Source organism: Phascolarctos cinereus, unplaced genomic scaffold (genome assembly GCF_003287225.1).
Source record: "Phascolarctos cinereus isolate Bilbo 61053 unplaced genomic scaffold, phaCin_HiC Scaffold_2;HRSCAF=192, whole genome shotgun sequence".
In the NCBI taxonomy this organism is placed as follows: Eukaryota; Metazoa; Chordata; class Mammalia; order Diprotodontia; family Phascolarctidae; genus Phascolarctos; species Phascolarctos cinereus.
The window spans coordinates 26423620-26448491 of record NW_027555625.1 but is presented as its reverse complement, the minus strand read 5'-3'; positions in this window follow the sequence as shown (position 1 = coordinate 26448491).

Genomic DNA, 24872 nt, shown 5'->3' with positions numbered 1-24872 from the left:
CATCCTAGGGGGCTTATATTTAAGCTTATAGGCAATAGGGAAACAACTTTCTAAAAGTATAATGATGTGACACAGGAAATGATTTCTTTTCTGTCACCATTGGTGTTGCTCATTCATTCAGTTATGTCCAACTGTTCATGAACCATTGACCATAGTATGCCAGGTCTTTCTGTCCTCTGCTGTCTCCTGAAGTGTGTTCAAGCTCATATTCATTGCTTCCATGACACTGTGTATCCATCTTATCCTCTGCCATTCCCTTCTCCTTTTGCCTTCAATCTTTTCCAACATCAAAGTCTTTTCTAATGAATGTTGCCTTCTAAATACATGGCCAAAGTATTTAAGCTTCAGTATTTTTCCTTCCAATGACTAGTCTGAACTAATTTATTTAAGTATTGACTGATTTTATCCCTTTGCTCTTCAAGGGATTCTCAAAAGTCTTCTCTGTTGCCATAATTCCAAAGCATCAAGTCTGTGGCACTCAGCTTTACATATAGTCCAACTTTCATAGTCATACATTAATATGGGAAAAACCTTAGCTTTGACTATACAGACCTTTGTTGGCAAGGTAATGTCTCTGCTTTTTAGTATGCTTTCAAGATTTGCCATAAATTTCTTTCCAAAGAGCAAATATCTTTTAATTTCATGGCTATAGTTACCATCTGCAGTGATCTTTGAGCCTAAGAATGTAAAATCTGACACTGCTTCCTTTTTTTCCCCCTCTGTTTGCCAGAAAGTGGTGGACTAATTACCAAGATCTTAGCTTTTTTTTATGATAATCTTCAAACCAGCTTTTACTCTCTCCTCTTTCACTATCATCAAGAGGCTTCTTAATTCTTTACTTTCTGCCATCAGAGTAGTATTGTCTGCAAATATGAGGTTGTTGATATTTCTCTTGGCAACCTTAATTGAGACTTTGATTCATCGAGCCTGACATTTTGCATGTTGTACTCTGCATACAAATTTAATAAATAAGATGACAACAGACAGTCCCATCATACTCCTTTCTCAATCTTTAATCAATCAGTAGTTCGATGTTCAATTCTAAAGTTTACTTCTTGACCCACATACAAATTCCTCAGCAGACAAATAAAATAACCTGGTACTTCCATATCTTTGAGGACTTGCCACATTGTGTTGTGATCCACACAAAGGCTTTAGTGTAGTCAATGAAGCCGAAATAGATGCTTTTTTTTTTCCTGGAACCACCTGGCTTTCTCTGTAATCCAGCAAATGTTGCAATTTGGTCTCTAGTTCCTCTGCCTCTTTGAAAACCAGCCTGAACTTCTGGTAATTCTTGGTTCATGTATTGTTGAAGTCCAGCTTGCAAAATCTTAAGCATAAGATGTGAAATGAGAGCAATAGTTTGGTAATTTTAGCATTCCTTGGCTTTGCCTTTCTTTAAGGTTTGGACATAAACTGATCTTTTCCATTCCAATGTCCACTGTTGAATTTTTTCAAAGTTACTGGCATTTTGAGCCCAGCACTTAAACAGTATCATCTTTTAGGATTTTAAATACCTCATCTATATTTCATCACCTCCACTAACTTTATTGTTACCAATGATTCCTAAGTCCCACTTGACTTCATTCTTCAGAGTGTATGGCTCTAAATAGGTAATCAAAACATCATGGTTATTGTTGACATTAAAATCTTTCATATGTAATTCTATATATTCTTTTCACCTCTTCTTAATCTCCTCACTTTTGTTAAATCCCTACAATTTTTAACTTTTATCCTGCCCATTTTTTCATGAAACATTACCTTGATATCTCTTATCTTCTTGTTATCATTCTCTTGATATTTTGAGATCCCTTGTTTTTCCCATTTTATTATTTTCTTCTTGATCATATAAGAAAATCTTATCCCTCCTTGCTACTCTCTGGAATCCTGCATTCAGTTGGGTGCATCTTTACATTTCTTCTTTACTTTCATTTCCTTCGGCTATTTGTAAAACCTCATCAGATAGCCATTTTGCTTTCTTGTTCTTTTTTCTTTGGGATTTTTTTTTTTGCTGCCTCTTTTACAGTATTGCAAACCTCTGTCTATAGTCCTTCACATACTTTTTCTACCAAATCTAATCCCCTAAACCTGTTCATAATTTCTACTTCATATTTATAAGGGATTTTATTTAGGTAATATGTATATGGTCTGATGGTTTTCCCTACTTTCTTCAAATTGAGTCTGAATTTTGCAATAAGAAGCTCATGTTCCAAGCCACAGTTAACTCTAGATCTTGTTTCAACTGACTGTAGAGAGTTTTTTCTCCTTTGGTTGCAAAGTATATAATAAATCTGATTTTGCTATTGACCATCTGGTGATGTCCGTGTATAGAGTTGCTTTTTAGATTGTTTAAAAAGTGTTTGCTCTAACCAGTGAGTTATCTAGATAAAACTCAATTAGTTTTTGTCCTGCTTTATTTTGTCCTCCAAGGACAAATTTGCCTGTTATTCCAATTATCTTTTGATTTGTTACTTCACCATTCCAGTCCCCTATAATGAATGTGACATCTTTTTTTAATTTTTTTTTCCTAGAAGATGTTGTAGATCTTTATAGAAATGAGCAACTTTTTTTTAGCATTAGTGGTTGGAACATAGACTTGTATTTCTGTGATGTTGAGTGATTTGCCTTGTATTTGAACAGATTTCTGTCACCATCATTTTCCAATCAAAGACTAGATGGTTTCTTGTTGGGAGTACTGATGTAGCCTTCTGGGCTACATCCCCAAATTGTACTCATAATACAAGGTTATTTTCCCGAGTGGTCTCTACTGATAAAACTTTAGTTTAGAAGTTTGTATCAGTGAGTTTTCCTTTAATAATCTGCGAGTAGGCACAATTATTTCTAAGCATGAGTATTAATTAAAGTAGTATATAAGAATGATAGCTACAAAATATTCTCCCCACAAACTCAAGATACATTCATCTACAAATATGCATAGTACCATGGGAAGCATTGTCATGAACCAAGAGTTCAATAGTAGTCGTGCTCATAGGAAAGGATTATGTGGCAAAAACAAGTGAGGACTCCAGTGCTGAAGGACCCAGACACTTTTCCCCTCCTTGTCATATCCTCACACCACTTACCATGGTTTTAGTCTATATGTTAAGTGAGTTGCTTAGTTTTGCTCCCAGGGTCCACTGCTCTTCCCAGCTCAATTCTCAATTGTCAGGGCACATTCTCTTTTTCATCCAGAATTGCCTTTTTTCCTATGGTTCCACAGGCCCTTCTCCTTGCAGCTTGTTTCCTGCCTCACTGACTCAACTTAACTGCCTCTCTGTGTCTGTGACTGTCTGGAGCTTTTGTCTTTACTGGATGCGGTGTGTCCTACTGGCCAAATACTTCTGCTATGGATATCCCCTCCTGCCTCTCTGGCATGAACAGTTACTCCTAGCTGCTGCTGACTATAGAGCTTAGCAAGCTAGATGGTTAAAGGTGATCAGGGTGTTGGTAAGCCTTTTGACAGCCAGTTGTAAGTAGTAACTCTAATATCATCTGGGAGAATGCATAATTTAGCAATGAGTAGATTAGTGTTCACAACTTGTTTACACATTAGCCCTTCCTACTCTCTATTACCTCTCCCTTTAATATCTGTGATCATATCCCTCTATATATTTAGTTAGCCATCTCTTTATATGTGATTCTTTCCTTAGCTGTGGCAAATGAATTGTTCAGGAAATAGCTTTTCCTTTACATTGATATTACTGATTTCTGTTTGTCCTGAAATCTTCATGGCAATCAATTGACCAAAAAGTGTCTGTTTAGCACATTATATATTTCAGACACTATGATGAGCATTGGAGATTCAATGAGAAAAGGGAAATAAGTGCCACCCTCAATGAGATAAACGCTGTTCCTGCCTATCTACTCCAATCTTCTAACCTAGATTTGACTCTCTGACCTCCATTAATGGTTCTGGGATCATAGAATCAAAGGAATTAGAGTAGTAAGAAACTTTAGATATAATCTTGCTCTACTTCTAGTCTTACACAAGGGCAAATTGAATGTAAGGAAATAGTAAGTATGCTTACTTTTTTTTTCATGATTCTAGTTGATCATGACTTAAGGCTTCTAACCTCCCATCATTGATTCTACTTTTTGTTGTGTTCACCAGCTTCTTTCTCCTTATAAGTCAGAGCTGTTCATAGCCATAGAACTTCATTGCCTGAAAAAGTTTTTTTTTTTAAATCCTATTACTATTAACAGAAAGCCAGGAAAGCAGAGACATAAGCTTTGATTGGCTACCTCTCAGTAGCTCTAAGGCTATATCTATTATGACAAAGGATGTGTGTTTGCAAAATTGATGTTTTATCCTGGAAACAGCATAATACCCATTGGTTTCATGGAATCCATGATTTCCTGTCTTTATTAAAGCAAATGAAAGATGCCTTGTAATCTTTTTCTCTTCAGTTCTCTATTCTACATGTCATAAAATATCAATAGTCATTCACACTCATTCATGGTCCTCTTTCTTTGCAATCCTATTTCATAATACTCTTCTTGACTCACTAAATGCTTCAGTCAAACTAAGCCACTGGGCCTTGATCATCTCCAACTCTTTAAATACTCTTCCTATAAGGCTCCAAGAGTTGTAAAGTGCTTTGCAAACCTTAAAATATTATATAAATGCTATCTGAAAAGGGTGTGGTTATATGGGATGGAGAGAAGAAACATATCCCTTTAAAGGATGATAGAAAGAATAATGAGCCTGGGTTCTCATTTTAGATCTACTGTGAATTATGCATAATTTTGGTCAAGACCAATCTGTATAATGAGGGAGTTTGTCTAGGCTGTGCCTGAGGTCGCATTCAGTTCTTACATTCTTTATTTGTGTTGCCTTTATAAATTCTATTGGATTATTCACACATTGCTTTCAAAATATCAGAGCCCTTAGAACTGTTTCAGTGCTGCCTCATAGATAGCACTTACTTTGTTTTCAGATTACTTAAAAATGTATGTCTTCAACAGTTATGTTCCATTGGGATAAAGCTTTTACATGAAAAGTACTGTGCACAGCAAGGAGTTTGGGATACAAGAAGTCACTTCAGAATCTGGAAGGGTTTTTTTGGGGAGGGGTCAGTTTCTATGCCCATTTTCCCAATATTCAATAGCTATTCTTTGGATTTCTCCTTGTCCCTTTAGAGGCAAGCTTTCTGGCTGACTGAAGCCAGTTTACTTACTTTCTTTGGAAGCTATTTCATTTACATTAATTGATGCTTTAATGCGTAAGTCCTTTCATGGGGTATAAGAGGTCTCTTCACTAATGCTGATCACAACCTATCTATACTTTCAAATTCATTGGATTCTGTTTCAGGTTTTTGTAAATTCTCTGTGGCAGACCCACTCAAGATGAAGGTAGAATTCAGTCTCTTAGAATTCCTTGTGAATTTGGCTTCTTAGAATTCCTTGTGTTTATTTTTGTTCTGTTCCCATGCATTTTATTATTGTTATAATTTAATTGATTTTTATTCTGACTTTAAATAACAAAAATGATAATATATTCACAGCAGAACACAAAAAGTGGGTTTAATATGAAACTAACAATTCTTTGTTTTTAATATATGTGCATACATAGTATGATGTTATATATATATTATAATATACAATTTATTATATGATATATGTGATTATACACTGTGCTTCTCAACCACACCTATGTTTAGAAATAGCAAGATCTACCCCCTTATTCTTTTTTTATGCTAGTATATTCTTTATTTTTCTTTTTTTCTTAAAGCACAGAACAAATCCATCCCCATGTCCTCCCCCTGCTTTTTTTTTTTTGCCTATTTTATCTCCTTAATAACCTTTGATGACTTGAAGCTTATGAAGGGATACCTATTTATTTTCATCTCTGGGCTCTACTCCTTACTCTCAGGACTTTCTACACCAAGCTGTCCAACCTTCATTGTTCTGAATCTGCTTCTAATTCTCTGAACATTATCACTATGACCCTGCATGTAAGAATACCTCTTCCCTCTAAGTACATAAGCTCCTTTTTCACATGTTCTGTTTTCTCATTAAAATGTAAGCTTCTTGAGGGTAAAGAATGGTTTATTATGCTTCTATTTGTATTTTCACAATTTGCATAGTACCTGCACATAGTTAGTGCTCAGTAAATGCTTCCTAACTTAATTTGATTTGATTACACCTATTAGAATATTAGTCTTATATCATCATACAACCTCTTCCAATTTCTCAAATAAATTGAACTTCTGGAGTTCTCTTGACTTTTGTGATTGCATTTTAAGTTGCTTTTCAACAATTTTTCATCTGAAGTGTTTTAAATTCCTCTTTATTTTACTTTCTATAGCATCAGTTTTGCAGATTATTTATGGTTATAAGCCTACATATTTTACCCTTTGGAATATTATGTTCCAAGATCTCTTCTCATTTACATTTGAAGCTAAGAAATATTGTGTGATTTTAACTGTGATTCCTTTTTACTTATACTCCATTCTGGATACCTGTTGCATTTTTCTTTTTATACATAAGAGATCTAGTGACTGAGACTTTTATCTAGGTTTCTTTCAGTGAGTGATTAGTAGATTCTTTCTATCTTGATATCGCTTTCTAGTTCTGTGGTTTTAGACAGCTATCATTTATGATTTCTTATCTCCTTTTATGCTCAAAACAACCCTGGGAGGTAAGTATAATTATTATCCCCATTTTATGGAAAAGGAGACTGAGGAAGAGTTTAAATTACTTGCAGAGAGTCACATAACTAATAAAAACCTGAAGGTAGCATTTGAAATCAGGTTTACCTAACTACATGTCCAATATTCCACCAAATATTCCATCTTACTGCCTTATTGCAATATATGTGAGGCAGTATGGTATAGAGTATCCACTATTGCAAGAGGACCTTGCAATCAGGAAGACCTAGGTTCAAGTCCACCTCTGAAATGTATTAAGTAACCCTGGACATGTCACTCAAACTTCTGTGTTGTAAAGTAAGATTTTAAGTTGTAGATGAGCTGCTGATCTGTGTTTCTGGAATACATTTTTCTTGGGAAGTTCACTGTAAATATAAGATTACAGGCAGAAACCAAATAAAATATTTCCAAAGCATCCAAAGATTCCAACAATAATGTATCTATGTCTGCCTGTATTTACTTCACAGCATCAGTAACTTCTGAAATTTCTCCATTTCACTTGCAACACATTGATAGCAAACAAAATTTAACCTACCTAACAGTCCTGTGATTTTTCCTATAGTCAATATTTAAAGGAAATAAAAAAAGCAATATAGAAGTGGTTCAAGGGAAAAAAAGAATTAATATTCTAATGCTTAGGATAAAACTAAATAACTTAAGTTCAGGGACTTTGAGATAGCAGTCACCGTAGTAGTTATAAGATTTAGAATGTAATACAATAGAATGTAAGCTTCTTAAAGGCAGTATTTTTTTTGCCTTAATATGCCTAGATGTAGCATAATTATGGCAGGAGACCTTGGATATGGTTTAGATAGGTACAATTCTAAGCTAACTTTTCTTGTAAACCTCCATGAATACTTTGGACTTGTCAGTAAAGGTGCAATCCATTCCAATTCAACCAGTATTTATTACCTACTATGTGTCAGTTTCAGTGCTAGATTACAGAGAATACAAAAAAAAATCATTTCCCTACTTCCAGGACCTTACATTCTACAGCTGATATTTTCTGCCTAATGGCTTTCTTGGTTCTCTATAAGATAAAACTTATCCACAAGTGCTTTCCCCACCACCACCACTATCAGACTTCCCTCTGAGATAAAGCCTCCTTCTTCTCTGAACTTTTTATAAAAATAGCTGTTTGCATATTGTCTCTCTCCTCCATTAGAATGTGAGCTTCTTGAGGGCAGAGACTTGTTTGCTTGTTTGTTTTGCCTTGTTCTGTCCCTAGTGCTTAGCAAAAGGTCTGGCATGTCTTGAGCACTGAATAAATGTTTATTGATTTCCCAGAAAATTTCTCAGAGCTCTGGATCAAATATGGAATCTGTATAAGGATCAATAAGGGCTGACTTGTAAAGCCATTTAAAGGTCTGAAGGATATTATGGGTACAGTATTTCATTTGCTTCTCACAACAGCCCTAAAAGGCATATATTATGGGTATTGTTATCTCAATTTTTCTAATAAGGAAATTGAGCTTGAGAGAAGTTAATTGACTTGCCCATGGTTACATGTCTGGTAATTGTCAGATATGGAAATGAAATCCTTGTCTTCCAGACTCCAAGTCCTGAGATTTTTGTCTGTTTTGTCATCTTTGTTTTTATATTTGAGCACACTGCCTCTCATATAATTCAAATGCAATTGCATTTGAAGGTACCCAGAACTAGTTACAGTAGGGTAGCTGGGTGATACAGTGGATAGAGTTCAGGGCCTGGAGTCAGGAAGACCTGAGTTCATATTCAGCTGCAGATATTAGCTGTATGATCCTAGGCAACCTGTGTGCCTCAGTTTCATCTTCTGTAAAATGAGGATAACAACAACACTTATCTCCCAGGGTTTCTGTGAGGATTGCATGAGATAATAATTATAAAAATGCTTAGCACAGTGCCTGGCACACATAAGTGTTATATAAATGTTAGCTATCATAGTACTACCCTGAGTCTGATTCTCTCTATATCAAGGGAATAAGCTGTCAAAACTTCAGACATGCATACTCTCAACATTTATGCATGGACTTGTGTGAGCTTGAAGGGAGAGAGGGCATTAAAGAACAGGTTTCCCCTGATGCATGCATTGAAAAGCAGCTATATGCAAAATCCAAGTACTTCTCTGAGACAGTAGGTCTAAAGGAACTGACCAGAGTGCGGATGTTTGGATTATGTGTCTATTAAGCATGGGTTCTACTGTTTACATACCAAGTGTTCCTGAACTCCCTAGGAAGATCTTATTTCCCTAGTAAGTTCTCCCAGAAGACAGCAATGTATAGGATAAAGTGCACCAATTCTAAAATCAGAGGATCTAGGATCCTTATACAGATTTCTGTGTCTGATTCTCTTACTTTTGATGTTCTTGGACACTTGACTTCTATAGACTTCAATTTCCTTACTTAGAATATGCAGGTGTTGGACTCCTTGGCCTGTGAGATTTCTTTAAGCTCTAGATCTATTTACTAATCTTATAGAGTAAGGAATAAGCTCTGTTCATATGATCGGGGTTCAATGTGGAGTTCACAGAAGCAGCAGCCAATGTTCTTCATCTGCCTGTGTGACCTCTACCTTAAATGTGCTCTTTTAAGCATTAAGATATAGGGGGGGAAGAGTGCAATATTTGAGGTAAAACAAAATTGGGTTTGAATCCCAATGGCCACTTACTGCCTGTTTGACCTTGGACAAACAGCAGCTAGTGGTGCACTTGCAACAGTGATGGGCCTGGAATCAGGAAGACCTGAGTTCAAATTTCACTTCAAATACTTGCTAACTGCATTACCCTGGGCAAATCAATTGATTTTTATCAACCTCAGTTTCTTTATCTGTGAAACAGGAATGATAATATTGCCAATCTTTCAAGGATGTTGTGAGACAGAATGAATTAACATTTTTCAAGTGCTTTGCAAACATTACAGTAGTATTATATTATATCTTCTATCATTATTATTATTATTATTAAAAATAGTTTCTTTATGGTCTCAGTTTCCTCACTGATAAAACAGATGGTTTAGGATAGAAGACCTTGAAAGCAAATTCCAATACAAACCCTATGATCTTGGGATCCTAAGTACTAGGGTACTTAGAGTACTTGAATTGGGGGTGAGAGCAAAGTTCGATGAGGGCTTGTCCTTAGTAGGGATTCAGCTAGCCTTCTTAGAAGAAGTAATTTGAGAATGTTAATAAAGCAATTATTTCCAGTGGGTGTGCTAATAGATGCAGATTTAACTGATGATTTTTGGTTTTATGTTTTAATGGAAAGTTCTTAATTTTGTACATGTGCCTGATGGCAATTTCAGTTAGGAAGGGCATGATTTTACAAATCCCAGTGGAACTTCAAACTTTCATCTGTATTTTCTATGGCAAGGAGGAAATGGGTGAAATTAACATAGGGATAAGGAGGAGAGTTTTGGGCTTGTAGGGCAAATTACCTCTATGACACTAGTACCTGTCATATTGTTTTGAGATCAATGGGCCTGGGAGCCTTATGCTGAGTCTTTTGGAAAGGACATTGGTAACCTGCATACCCTACAAAAGAGGGTAATCAGGATGGTGAACAGTTTTGAGGCTGAAATATTAGAACTGGTAAAGGAATAGGGGGGTGTTTAGCAAGGAAAAGAAAAGGTTCAGGAAACTTGAAAACTATCTTAAAGTATTTTGAAGGCTATCATGTGGAAAGAAGATTAGCCGTATTCTGTATGGGGCATAGTAGGTAAATAATCAATGATGACTGATTAATTGATTGATTGATTCTATTTATCCTCAGAAAGTGAAATGAGGAACATTAGGTGAAAGTTTCAAAGAAGCAACCTTGGGATTGATGTGAGGAAGAACTTCCTAAAAATTGCAGCTGACCCAAAGTATAATGGGATGCCCTAAGCTGTAATATGTTCCTCCATCGGTGGACTTCAAGTAAAAGTTAAATGACCACTTTCTGGTATGTTGTAATGAAGATTTTTTGTGGGTATGACTTGGACTAGATGACCATTGAGGCCTCTTCTAATTCTGTGATTCGGGTAATCTATGATTTTGTGTATCTTACCCCTAGGGATAATGCTTTGTAAAACTGTTAATCAACAGGTTATTAGGTCAAAGCTGGAGTGTGGTAGGGCTGGATGTCAATTTTCACTGAAATAGAAAAACATGCCACATCTTAAGAGCACCAGAATGAAACACTTAACACTTCAGGGTTTTCCAAAGATTTTGTGGCTTTTATTTCATTCCTGCTAAACAGCTTTGAGGCTCAGTATTTTCATCTCCTTTTTCAGAGATGAAAAAGAACTGAAACTCTGTGCAGCAAAACATCAGGTCTCAGGCCATGGAACACATCACTTTCAGGGTGCTGATCACAACTTCTTGGGAAAGTGGGGTTCCTTTGACATCCTCACTTTGAACAGTAGCAGCACTGATAACAACCTGTGCCTTTGAAAAGGCAGAATCCAAAGCAAAGTCGCCCAGTTCTTTGTGCCACAAATCCTTCTGCCTTTCATTTGAGGTTTTTTGGAAGATGACTAGTTTCCAAAAGAGATAAGAAAAAAAAGTTACAAAGAATGGCTCAGATGAATTGAAGTGAGAGAAAGCCATTCTGTGTACATCTAACAACTTGAGCCTGTCCTGGCACCTTCTTAAAGAACATTTTACTCCCTTCAGATGGAAAGTTTGATTAGTTTTAGATCAATTGACTTAAAGTCCAGAGAGGCAGCCATGTCTGCCCTGGTGGATAGAGCATCTGCCTTCAGGTCTTTGTAGCCAGGGGTAGTAGACAGAGGGCCAGCTTTGGAGTCAGGGGTTCAAGTCATGCCTCTGAACCATACTAGTTCTGCAGCCATTGACAGATCACTTAACTTCTCAGGGACCCAGTCAAGTCTCTGACTCTCAGCAACAGTGAGGTACCTAATCTCTAAGAGCAGAGAGTTTTTACATACCGGAAATTCCCTTCCTTATGAAGCTGTAAACTCTAACTTGCACATGAGTTGATTATATGTACCGCTCTGCACTTGTGAAAGAAATTTACACATGTGGAGGGAGTCCCTTATATAGATGTGAATCACAGATTGGGAAGTAGGGACCAAATTAAACCAATACCTCCCCCAGCCATAATATGAAGATATGTCTGATGAGTTTCTAGTTGTTCTTTTAGCAAAGTCCAAACTTTGCCAGTGACAAAGATATAAATAATGAAACTAAAGTCATTTGTGATGCAAGTGTATTTTCCTTTTTTCTGTTTTCCCTTCATCCATTCTGCATGAATGTTGCATATGGTAACTATTATGCATGTTATCTCCTCATTTGAAGGTGAGCTCTTTGAGGGCAGGGAGTATTTTCCCCTTTTTTTGTATCCCTGGTGCTTAGCAAAGTGCCTGGAACAGAATAAGTGCTTAATGAGTATTTGTTGGCTGACTGTCTATTATTGATATTGGAAAATTGTGTGGTATAATGGAATAAGATTAACTGGGACCTGAAACCAAAAGGACTATGGAGATTGAGCTGCTACTCTGACACTATGTGAAGCTGAGTAAGTTACTATAGCTCTCTGAGCCTTACTTTCATCATCTTTAAAGATGGTAGTGGTACTTGCTATGAAAACTTCCCTGGGTGGTCATGAAGACAAGGAAAGGAAAGCACTATGGAATATAATTTATTATTGTCCTTGAATTATTTCAAGGTGAAGGCAATGTGGTCAAGTGGATGGAGTCTACTTAACTTTCTTCAAGCTCAGCTTAGGTACTCCTTCTCACAGAAAGCCTTTCCTGATTTTCCTTGCTATTAGCACTGATCTTCCCCCCAGCCTGCTAACATATAAAATATAGCTTTGTGTATTTACTTTGCTGCTCCCTTTCCTTAGAGCCACATTTCACTGGACATCAGATGGTCCAAAAGGAACAGGCACTGTAGGGAACCTTTCTTCTCAACTTTCTTGTCTCATATTCCTTTTGTCCTTCCCAATTTGAAACTAATGATCATCTCCATCCCCATTCCTATATGGGAAGAAACTCAACCACCTCCTTCCTCTCTGACCCTTCACCTCACTTTCCTTTTTGCATCAGCTGTTGAGAGTGTGGATGAGAAAACATGGCTCTTGGCACCCCTTGAATGAGCGTGGAGTCACCAACTATGATCCTTGTGGTAAAATGGAGGACCCCTGGGTCTTATCCTCTGTTCTACCAGTACATACTCCAAACCCCTAGGCACTATCACCTGTATTATCAGGCATACACTTTGTTTCCTCTTCAACCCAGATGAGAGTAAGGTTCCAATATGACCAGCCCTGCACTCCCACCTGTTTCCTCTGTATTAATTCTTCCTTTCATGCCCCACTTTATGAGATAACTATTCCTTTTTCTCCTTTTCCTACCCAACCAGCCCTAAAGTCAGGAGGACCTGAGTTAAAATCTGGCCTCAGACCAAAACTTCACACTTACTAGCTGTGCGACCCTGGGCAAGTCACTTAACCCCAATTGCCTTAAAAAAATTGCCCCCATCACACACAACTCAGCAACAACCTTTCTTTCAAATTGCCTTAGTAATGAACAGTTGTAATAATGAGATAAGGGAGGGAATTTTAGAGAAGTGCTAAAATAAGGAATAAGGGGGTAAGAGGAAAAGATAAGGTAAAAAGAGAATCTGAGAAGGAAAATAGTTAAGTAAAAATAAGAGGAAAATCCAGTAATAGTAATTAGAACTTTGTCAAATCTATAAGAATATGGGTCATTCCCCAAATCATAAATGAACAAAGGATATGAATAGGCAGTTTTCCAATGAAGAAAGCAAAGCAATTTGTAGTCATATGAAAAACTGCTCTGAATTGTAATTGATTAGAGAAATGCAAATTAAAACAATCTTGAGATATCATGCGACACCTACCAGATTGGCTAAATTGATAGAAAGAGAAAGTGACAAATATTGGAGAAGATGTGGAAAAATTTGGACACACTCATTGTTGGTGGAATTGTGAAGTGATCCAAACATTTTGGAGAACAATCTGGAATTACGCCCAAAGTATTATTAAACTACTTATACTCTTTGACCCAGAAATACCACTACTTGATCTATTTCCAAAGATGATTAAGGAAAAATGAAATGAACCTGTATGTTGTAAAATGTTTACAGCAGCTCTCTTTATGGTGGTAAAGAATTGGAAATTGCAGGATGCCCACAAATTGGGGAGTTAATGAACAAGTTGTGGTATATGATTACAATGAAATACTACTATACTATGAGAAATGATGAGTTCAATGATTTTAGAAAAAAAAACATGGAAAGATTTGCATGGAATAGTGAAGAGTGAAGTGAGCAGAATCAAGAGAACATCATTTACTATAACAGCAATCTTATTTTAAGAATGTCTTGGAGTGAATAAGTTCTTTTGCCTACTATAAATACCCAAATTAACTGTAAAGGACATATAAAGAAAGACATTATCTGCATCCAGAGAAAGACCTGAAAAACAGAACTATGTGTAGAGTAATTTTACAGACATACATACATATATGTATTATGACACTCACACATGTATATATACATGCATATGTACATATGCACCTATTTGTATGTAATTGTAGCCATCTCAGGGAGGAGAGAAAAAAAAGAAAAAAAATTAAATGATAATTTTGTTGTGTATTTGAAAGGAATAGCCTCTTGTCCACAGCAGATTTTTAGTTTCATGTACAATCATCTTTCTTATTGCATTATGTTATGGAAATGATTGTTTTATTCCAAAAATTTTAAATGAAATTAAAAAAGAAAAAAAACTGAACAGCTGAATTTCTAATATGGCAAATATCAATAGATATACCCCATATAAGCAAAAACTCTTCAGGGTGCTCAGCACTTTTTATGAGAGTAAAGAAGTTCTGAAACTAAACATTTTGAGACTCCTAAATAATCCTGAAAAATCTAATATGAAAAAAGGAAGAACTCATTCATTTCCTTGGGTGAAGAATGCCTATTAGCCAGTAGCAGGTGCTCAATTTCACTACCTTTCCCTCCTCCCCTGTAGGCACCTTTCTGCTTTCCTTTTTCCTCTCTCCCCCTTTCCTTTGCTATTTGATGAAGAATGTCCCAAGTGGCTGCTACATGTAAAACAACTTACATACAGTACAAACAGCAAAAAACGAAAGACATTGGTTATCTTACTGGGCATGCCTCCTGGGGCTGGATCATCACTGACTTCTAATAGGATCTTAAAGCACATAGTGCAGGAACAATTCCAGAATCCTCCCAGGAGCCCTTAGAGGTAGGGAAAAACAAACAAACAAAACCCCCCAAAGTAGTCGTGTCTACTCGGAGGCAAAATTTCTCCAAAATAATAACTCTATACTCAGAGGCTTCTCCATCAGCCTATTTGGCACTAGCATTTTCTCTGATGGGGGTGGGAGGTGAGGTGTGGGTTGGGATGGACACCAGAATAAGATGCAGCCAACGTGTAGCAATTGGATAGAAAGCCAGCCTCAGCATAATAACCTGTTGTATCCACCTAATGGCTCTTTGTCTCTAAGAAAGTCCCTTAAACTTTCTTAGCCTCACTTACCTCATCTGTAAAACCAGGATAATACCTATCTCACTAGGTTACCTTGAGATTCAAATGAGATAACATATCTAAAGTGTTTTGTAAACTTCAAAGCACTATACGTAAGTGCTAGGTGCTGTTTTCATCTTTGTCATTTTTGTTATTACTTTGTGACCCTGGGTAAGTCACTTATTTTGTCAGAGACCCAGGCAGCTCTCTCAATTGCAGAGCCCTTGCTGATGGTACTGATTTGCACTGGCAAAGGTATTTTCCTGATTGGGAGTTCCCTATGCAATGAAAAGGAAAGCTAAGTGGTGCAGTGGATAGAACCCCGAGCTTGGAATCAGGAGGACTCGCATTCAAATCCAACTTCAAACACTTCCTAACTGTGTGGCTGTATACAAGTCACTTAACTCCATTTGCCTCAGTTTCTCATCTGTAAAGGGAGCTGGAGAAGAAAATGGCAAAGCACACCAGTATCTTTACCAAGAAAACCCCAAATGGGGTCACAAAGAGTCAGATATGACAGAACAAGAATAGCAATGCCAATGAAATCACAGGTTTGGTCTAAAACTAAGCATAATAACAGCTTGCATTTATGTAATATTTTAGGGCTTACAAAGCATTTTCTTGACAATAATGAATACCACAGCAGTGTTGTAGTTGGGGAAAATAAAATTATTTGGGTGGACTATATTCTTTCTTTTGACAGGCTGTCATTGCTCTAGACATGTCCTCTCCTCTTACCAGGTTCTGTGTCCCTTGAGGATTAACCCCATATTATGATAATTATAAAACAAACACATTTTTTTAAAGGATGTTATAAAGATGAAATAATATTTGATCATGGAGTGGGAGTTCTTAACCTTTTGTGTGCCACAGATCCCTTTAGAGTCAGGTAAAACTGACGCTGCTTGTCAGAATAATATTTTTAACTGCTTAAAACAAAAGTAAGATTGCAAAGGAAATAAAATAAACATACAAACCAGTTCATGGAGCCCAGGATAAGAATCCCTGACCTGAAGTCAGTAAAAAGCCAATGGAGGTTATTAAGCAGGAATGACACAGTCCACCTTTCTAGAAAATCCCCATAGGCTGCTTTTTAGCAAATCCCCATGGGTTTATATCTATGCCCTCAGAGTTTCAAAACCAATCTGATGTCTGGGTTGGAGAGCACACTCCCTCCCTATAAAGCTCCTGATTCCAGCTCCCATGTGGGGAAAGGCTGGTGAAGGCAATCATCCTGTAGGAGACTGAATCTAGCAATACCACCATGGAACTAGGAAGACAGTTTGCCAAAACCTGGATGTCAGTTAAGGTGAACTACCTCTTATTAGTATATAAATAACTGATATCTTAACATCTCTTAAATTTTGCATTGTACTTTACATTTATTGAATACATCTGCATGCTCATTAAAATTGTAAATAATGAGTACACAGGAGGAATTGTGAACCATATAGACAAGCATCTGAATTCTAGAGGCTCTTGAATGAGCAGTTGTTTCCAGATTGGTGGGAGCCATTGTCTAACACCAAGGGAGCCATGATCTGACCCCAACAAGTACATGACTAATCGATCAGAGGTGGGAAAGTGGGTTGAATTCCCCAGTCCCAGTGATGGATATCCAAGGGACATGTCATCCAAACACTCTACCAGTCCACCTCCTTCCACTGCTATGCAAATCCCCATGTTGAACTGGGCATCAGCTCCCCCCACCAGGGTGGTTAAAACCTAACTGCTACCCAGGTATCCACAGAACCAGCTATGCAAGTGCCATTGGGAAAAATCCACACTCCTCCCCAGCATACTCAGCCTCTGCATCTAGATTGCTTTGTTGCTATGACAGCTGACCTTGAAAGAGCAACTCCCCACCTCCATTTGGTTTTGAATGGGACAAAGTTGAGCAGGATGAGCAGCTGTGAATGACATTTGAGACAGCACAGTTACAATTACATTGTATTTACCCCTAAACCCCCTCTCTTCCAAACTTCTCTATTATTGTCAAGGGCAACACCATCCTTCTAGTCACACTACTTCACAATCTCAGTGTCATCTTCTACTCCTTTCCCATCCTCTCTCCCACATTGATTTATTTGCCAAATCCTAGCATTTTTATATATACAACATCTCTCCTATGTTCCATCTTCTCTTTACTTATACAGCTACCATACATCAGTATTTTAGGGCTTATCACATCTCACATGGAATACTGTAATACCCTCTTAACGGGTCTCTATGTCTCAAGGGTCTCCTGTTTTCAATCATTCTCCATGTTGCTATCTAAGTGATTTTCTTAAAGCTCAAATTTTACCCTGTCACTCCCCTACTCCATAAACTTTAATGGTTCCCTATTGACTTTAGGATCAAATACCATCACAATATTAAAAAATTTCTATTTGTAACATTTTACAATGCACATAATTATTAGTACAATAGCATCTCACTATAATTTGTAAATAAGTAAACTTATACATATCAGAGGTGAACAATCAAAATTATTTTTACTACTGGGATGGAGTGAATAGTCAAAAAATCATCTACAAACAGAAAAGTGAGTACCAATTCTCCCACAAAAAAAACCAAACAAACAGGGTTGTCTACAGATGAAAAGGCTGAAAGCTACGTCTAAAGCAGACGGAGAGTTGGTGCTCAATTTTTTTTTATTTGCAGATGATTGTGTGTTCAACACAGCCTCTGAGACTGAAATGCGACAAAGTGTGGATTGATTCACTGCCATTTATGCTCATTTTGGCCTGATTATTAACACCAAAAAGAAACCCAAAGTTTTTCTCATAGCCAGAGCCACAGCATCCATACATGGAACCATTGGTTTCAACAAATGGAGAAATTTTGAATGTTATGGATAAGTTCACTTACCTTGACAGCAAACTTTCCAAAGATCTGCTCATCGATGATGAGGTGGATGCCTGCATCGTCAGAGTTATTTCAGCATTTGGGAGGCTCCAAAGGAAAGTGTGGGAGAGAAGAGGAATTAGGTTGCATACCAGACTGAAGGTTTACAGAGCCATCGTTCTGACTTCATTGTTGTCTGCTTGTGAACCATGTCAGAAAACTGAATTGCTTCCACTTGAATTGTCTTGGGAAGATTCTGAAGATGACCTGGCAAAATAAGGTACCAGATAAAAAGGTAATATAAAGTCCTCTGCTGAGAGGAACTGCCAAGCATGCAAACTCTACTATAGAGAGCACAACTCCAATGGGCAGGCCACATTGCCCAAATGCCAAATATATGTTTACCTAAAAGTCTGTTTATAGAGAACTCACATGAGGCAAGGTCTCACATGGAGGTCAGAAGAAGCAATTAAAAGCCACATTCAAGGTCTCTTTGAGAACTTAGTATCAATTGAGAGACATGGGAGATGTTGGTTCAGGGCCATCCAGCATGGCATGCCCCTTTAAGAGAAGGTACTGTGCTCTATAAGCAAAATAAACGCCAGTAACACAAAGGATATCTGAGATGCACAAATCTAGAGAAATCTCCATCCCAAATGTTCAAATAGATGATTTATACCTGACCTGTGGTAGAGCCTTCTGAGCTCATATCATTCTAATAATCCATAGTTGAGCACACTGTACCTTGACCCCAATATCATGATATCATTAGTCCTCTTTGAGGACAAAGGACAAAACAACAATGAAAAACAACATTAAATCTGACATGTATTACAATAAATTTCAGAGAAACCCCAACAGAAATAAGGCTGGGGGAAGGGAGGGTCCACCTGTTGTTTCTCTATGAGCTAGCTGTTTTCTTTCCTTATTCCTGTTGCTAGGCCTGGTGCCCACTATAAAATACCCACAATCACATTCACCTCACAGTTTGTCCATTTAAATAGATAGCATCTATCATCATCTGCAGATGGGGCTGACACCAGCTACTGTTCCAATCACACTCCTGTGTAGTATGAGCACTACCTCTCCCTTCTTTCTCTCTTGTTCTTCCAGAGTATCCCCCCAAAAACACTCAAGATCCATTCCTGAAAACTTATACCCGCCCCCATTCCAGAGCTGATCTTCCATTAGTTTCATCTCTTCCTAAACTGGGAAGAACTACAGTTCCCAGTAGGTTTTGTGTCCAGTCCATCCCTGGCTAGGGCTGATTGCATTTTGCTGACTACTTCCTAGCCAGGGCCCTTATTTCCAACCCATCACTGAGAGGTCACTTCCTTTCTTTAGTAGGAATGGACACAGGTAATGACCATTAGTGTTAGTTCCCAAGAGGCTCATACTTAGAGAGCACAGCACAATTTAATCAAGCCATTTGGGGACTTGCTTTAATTTCTTTTTCCTTTATTGCTTGTTTTTCTTCATACGCACACATATATGCATATATAAACAGGAACATGAAGAGACTAAGTAGATCTCTAACAGAAATATGAGTGATAAAGGTAGTGACTAAAAGTAATTCTAGGTGGAAAGACCCTAGTGGTCTAAATTTTAAATAAATTGAGGAGGCCCTGGTATATAGAAATTAATACCTTTTAACATATCTTTATTTAAAATGTGGTGTATATAATACAAATGTTAGATACAATGTGTGTATATTTCAACATACGAATATGTATATGCATGTATCAATTATATATGTATATGTGCATTGTATGTGTATAGGGACTATATCTGTATAAAATGGATATAAGTGTTATGGATATAAACAGTGGAAAATGTACTAGACCTGGAGTCAGAAAGACCTGAATTCAAATTCAGCCTCAGACACTTAAAAGTTGTGTGCCCCTGGCTAAGTCATTGAACTTCTGTCTGCTTCATGTGTGTGTGTGTGTGTGTGTATATATACATACATACATACACACACACATATATATACACACACACATATATATACACACACATATATATACATACATATGTATACATACATATATATACATATATATATACATACACACATATATGTGCATGTTTTTATATGTATGTATATTTCTATGTGTGTATATATAAGCACATACCTATATAGGCATCTAGGTGGCACAGTGGATAAAGCATTCATCCTGGAGTCAGGAAGACTTGAGTTCAAATTTGGCCTGAGACACATACTAACTGTGTGATCCTAGACAAGTCACTTCACCCTGTTTGCCTCAGTTTCCTCATCTATAAAATGAGATGGAAGAGGAAATGGCAAACAACTCTAGTATCTTGCCATGAAAACCCCAAATGGTGTCACAAAGAGTCAGGAACAACTGAAAAATGACTGAAAAACAACATACACATACAGACAGACAAAAATTATAATGCATACACATATACGTGCACACCTGCATATACATGTACATATGCGTACATTTTTACCCCATGTGATTTCATTCACATAGGGAGTTCTCAGTGAGGAACTTCTCCTGCCAAGGCAGATAAGTACCTTCTTGGTGAGCTCTTTCCCTTCAACCTATACCCCTAGAGAGCTGCTTTGGGTTGTGAGAGACTTAAGTGACTTGCTCATGGTTACTTACCCAGCCAATGTGTGGAAGAGATAGGACACGAACCCAAATTTTCCCGACAGAGGTCTACTACCTCTATATCCAAAGGCAGTTAGTTATGTGTCACATTGAAGTGCTAGACAAAGAGCCAGAAAGATTTTGTCCAAGCCATGCTTGGACAGCTCATTTCTCATCTCTTTGTCTCAGTTTCCTCAAATGTAAAATGAAGATGAGCTTGACAGTCTCTAACATGTCTTCTAGTCCTCAGTCTATGGTCCCATGATCTTACACTAGACTATAGTCCCTGTCATCTCTATATGTTGCCTGATATACCCCTCCCCCTACTTTATAGATGAGAGAATTGAAGCCTGAGGAGTTGAAATTATTTCCCTAAAATCCTGGAACTATTTATTGAAATGATGTTACTGGAAGGCAAGTCTCCTCTACTCCATTACTCTTTTCACTAAAGTGTGGGTACAGAAGACATTCCTCTGTTGCCAAAGAAAAGACTCTTTGTCACAAAAGTAGGAAAGAAGACCCCCACCTATAGCCCTAAAAGCCCCACTGGGGATTCTTTGGCCCTTCAGCTTTCCTTCAACATTTGCTAAGCATCTAGTATGGGTGAACCATTGTGCTGTGATAAAAGGGACCCAATTATGACCCAAAGACATATCCCTCCTTCAACAGCCTTACAGTTTGGATGGGCAGTGAAGGGAGTACTAGAATTTGAGTAAAAAACACTGGACATTGAGCCTTTGCCACTTACTAGCTTTAGATCACAGCCAAGTCACTTCACTTCATAGAGCTTCAGTATTCTCATCTGTAAAATGGACATAGCAGCTGCCTTCCAGGTTATCATGAAGCTCAAATGAAATGGTATACAGAAACGTTTGTCATTAGCAGAGATATGGGTAAAGGGAAGTAGAATACCAAAATAATGAACATAACATGGCCTTGAAGAGAGGTACAGACAATGTACTATGAGAGGCTCAAGGTAGAAGTAAATATCTCTAATTTAGAAAATCAAAGAAAACTTCCTGAAGAGAGAAAACTCCATTTGAACTGAGCCATGAAGAATGGGTGAATGTCAACAGCCAGTGATTAAAGAGAGGAGAAGGATCGGGAAAAAAAGGAAAGAGTAAAAGGTATTTCCAACAAAATGAATAAGTTATTACTGGTTCAGTATTTCATAGGTGAGAAGCAATGCTGTGTAATGGTTACAGAGTTACTCAGGAAGGCCTGGGTTCAAGTCTGACCTCTTGCAGATAATAACTATGTGACAATGAGTAGGTCATTTAATATTTCAATACACCAGGGGCCTCTTCTCTCCTCACCTTCAGTCCCCAAACTAAGAGAATAAAGAATCAGGTATTCAAAAGATGTGATTAACATAGGCTCTTTTCAGGGGCCTGAGTAACCTTAGTAAAGACTGAGAATGTAGGTCATTGGCTTCTCTGTGATTTAGTGAAAGGACCACTGAGCACTGGAGTCAGAAGACCTGGATTCAAATTCTGACTCTTCTACTTACTAGTATACGGATGATTAAAATTATTTACCTAGTGGGACTCCGATTTGCTTTCCAGGAAAATGAGTGGCGAGGACCATGGGATTTTAAGGCAGTGTAGTGGGGTACAGTATATAAAGTACAGGGCCTGAAGTTAGGAAGACATGGGAGCAAACCCTTCCTCAGACACTTACTAACTGTGCAACCCTGCACAAGTCGCTTAACCTCTTTGGTCTCAGTTTTCTCCTCCATAAAATGGATTATTGTGAGGATTAAATGAGATAAAGTATGCAAATGTATTTTGTTCAGTTGTTTTTTCAGTTGTGTCTGACTCTTCATGATCCTGTTTGGAGTTTTATTGGCAGAGATACTGGAGTGGTTTGCTATTTCCTTCTCCAGCTTCTTTTACAAACGAGGAAATGAAGGCAAACAGGGTTAAGTGACTTATCCAGGGTCCCACATCTAATAAGTATCTGAGGCCAGATTTGAACTCAGGAATATGAGTCTTCCTGACTCCAGACCTTGCACTCTATCCACTGAGCCACCTAGCTGCCCCATAGAATGCAAGGTACTTGGCAAATCTTAAAATGCCATATTAATATTGGTGATTATAATTATTGTCTCAAGGTCCTTTCCAGTTCTCGATCTCAGTACTCTGGCCGAGTTATTCTCCTCTCTATCCTTTGCCTAAGAGTTTGAGTCTCTACTTCACTGAATCACAGTCCTAGTACTAGCAGTAGATTTCTCTCTGGGCCTTTGCTAGCTTTTCCCTGCCCGAATGGGCTCTTCTTCCAGCAACTCTTCGCTTCTCAGCCAATCCACCACCATCACTCCCTTCAAGATTCTGTTGAAGATATCTCTGCCAAAACATCTTCTCTGACATGATTCCACCTGTACTTCAGTGCTCTTGTAGTTTACATCATACAGCATTCATGGATGTTTGATTTAACACATTTATCATCTTTAGTACTGGAATGTTTCCATTGTTTTCTTCACCAGATTGCAAGTTCTCAGAGATGCAGGAGAAAGTGTGTGCTGGCATCTGCAGCGGCTTGGTGCACCAAGGAATTTACTCCCAGAATGAAGAATAAACTTATCTAGATGAGAGTATAACTCTCATTATCAAGTGAAGAATCTTGCTAAAAAATAAAACAAGTTTTCCTAGACCCAAACACCGTCAGAGGAAAATCCTTCTTTCCATGAACTTCAAGCCTGGAGAAGAGGGTGGGATGGGAAAGGGCATCAAACCTATCAGCATCTTCATATAGTGGTAAGTGGTAAATGGTAGGTAGACTAGTTCTGGAATTAGAGGAGCTGAGTTTGAATACTATTTCTGAGATGAGACAAATTAGATAGAGATGGTAGATATAAATAGATTAAAAACATGATAGATAGATTAGACGGATGGATAGAGCCAGGCAGACTACATAGATAGATATGGTTGATACAGATAGAGAAGACAGACAGACGACAGATAAAAAGATGATAGGTAATCAGACTAGATAGATGGATGTTAGATTGACAGACTAGATGGGCAGACTAGATAATTCAATCATTGTCTTTTGTGCTCAAAGTGGACCAAAATGACATCCCTGGTTTGGAGTCAAGGTACAGTGTGTCCATCTGTGGCTGATCAGACCAATATGAGCTCAAAAGCTCTACCACAGGTCGGTCACAATTAGTCCATGTGAGCACATGACCACTCCAAACATTCAAATGTTCATACGGACTAGATAGATAGACATAGATATACAGACAGACAGACAGATAGACAGATGGACAGATAGATAGAGAGGACATTTATCAAGCTTACCTAAGGAAAGCACTGATACAAATATAGGCAAGCAAGACTCTACTCTTCCTGCCCTCAAGGAGCTTATATTTTGATGGAGGAAGACAATACATAAAGAAGAGTTATAAAGGGGAAGGAGACACTGAAAGGGGAAGTTGGTAAGGAAAAATGATGGCACCCAAATCTTGGCAAGAGGGAGTCAAATCTCCACAATCAGACTTCAGGGGCTTTCATGAATGGAACACTGCTTGACTCCACTAGGGGCATTTTGCTTAGCAAAAAAACACACTTACGGGGATATCTGTCTTCAAGTAACTATCTGTCTTATACATGACAGATTCTTTTTTTTTCCCCTTAGCTCCTGAGCTCAAGGTTTACTAAAGCCAAAAATAATTTTTTTTAATTTTATTTATTTATTTTTAATTTATAGAATAAAACAAGCATTTCCATAACATAGTAGAGTAAAAAATATGATTGCACTTGAAAACTTGCAATTCCTTTTAAATCTATAATAAAGAACTTTGTGAACCCTGTCTTATGAGAAGCTTTTCCTGATTCTTCTAGCTCCCCCAATTACATTATATTTATGAATTATATAGCTTGTATTGCTTATATAGGCTTCTGTTTTCCTCCAATAGAATTCCTGCTCCTTGAGGGCAGGGTCTATTTTGATTTTGCTTTTTTTAACATCAGATGCAGAATGGATAGTCTTGAACTTGATGTTAGAAAGGCTTGTATCCAAGCACTGCCTGTGATGTGTACCTGCTGAGACACCTGGGCAAGGCACCTTCCTTCTCAGTGCTCTAAGCAACCCTCTAAGACTCCAAGTTGCAGGGAAATTACCAACATCGTATCTATAATGATATGAGTTTTCTTATCAGAGAGTTCAGTTTGCTATTAAAATCATATGTCCAGTTCCTATTCTTCTCAGTGCCTGGCACCTAATAGGTGCTTAACTAAGGCTTGTTGATTGACTAACAGA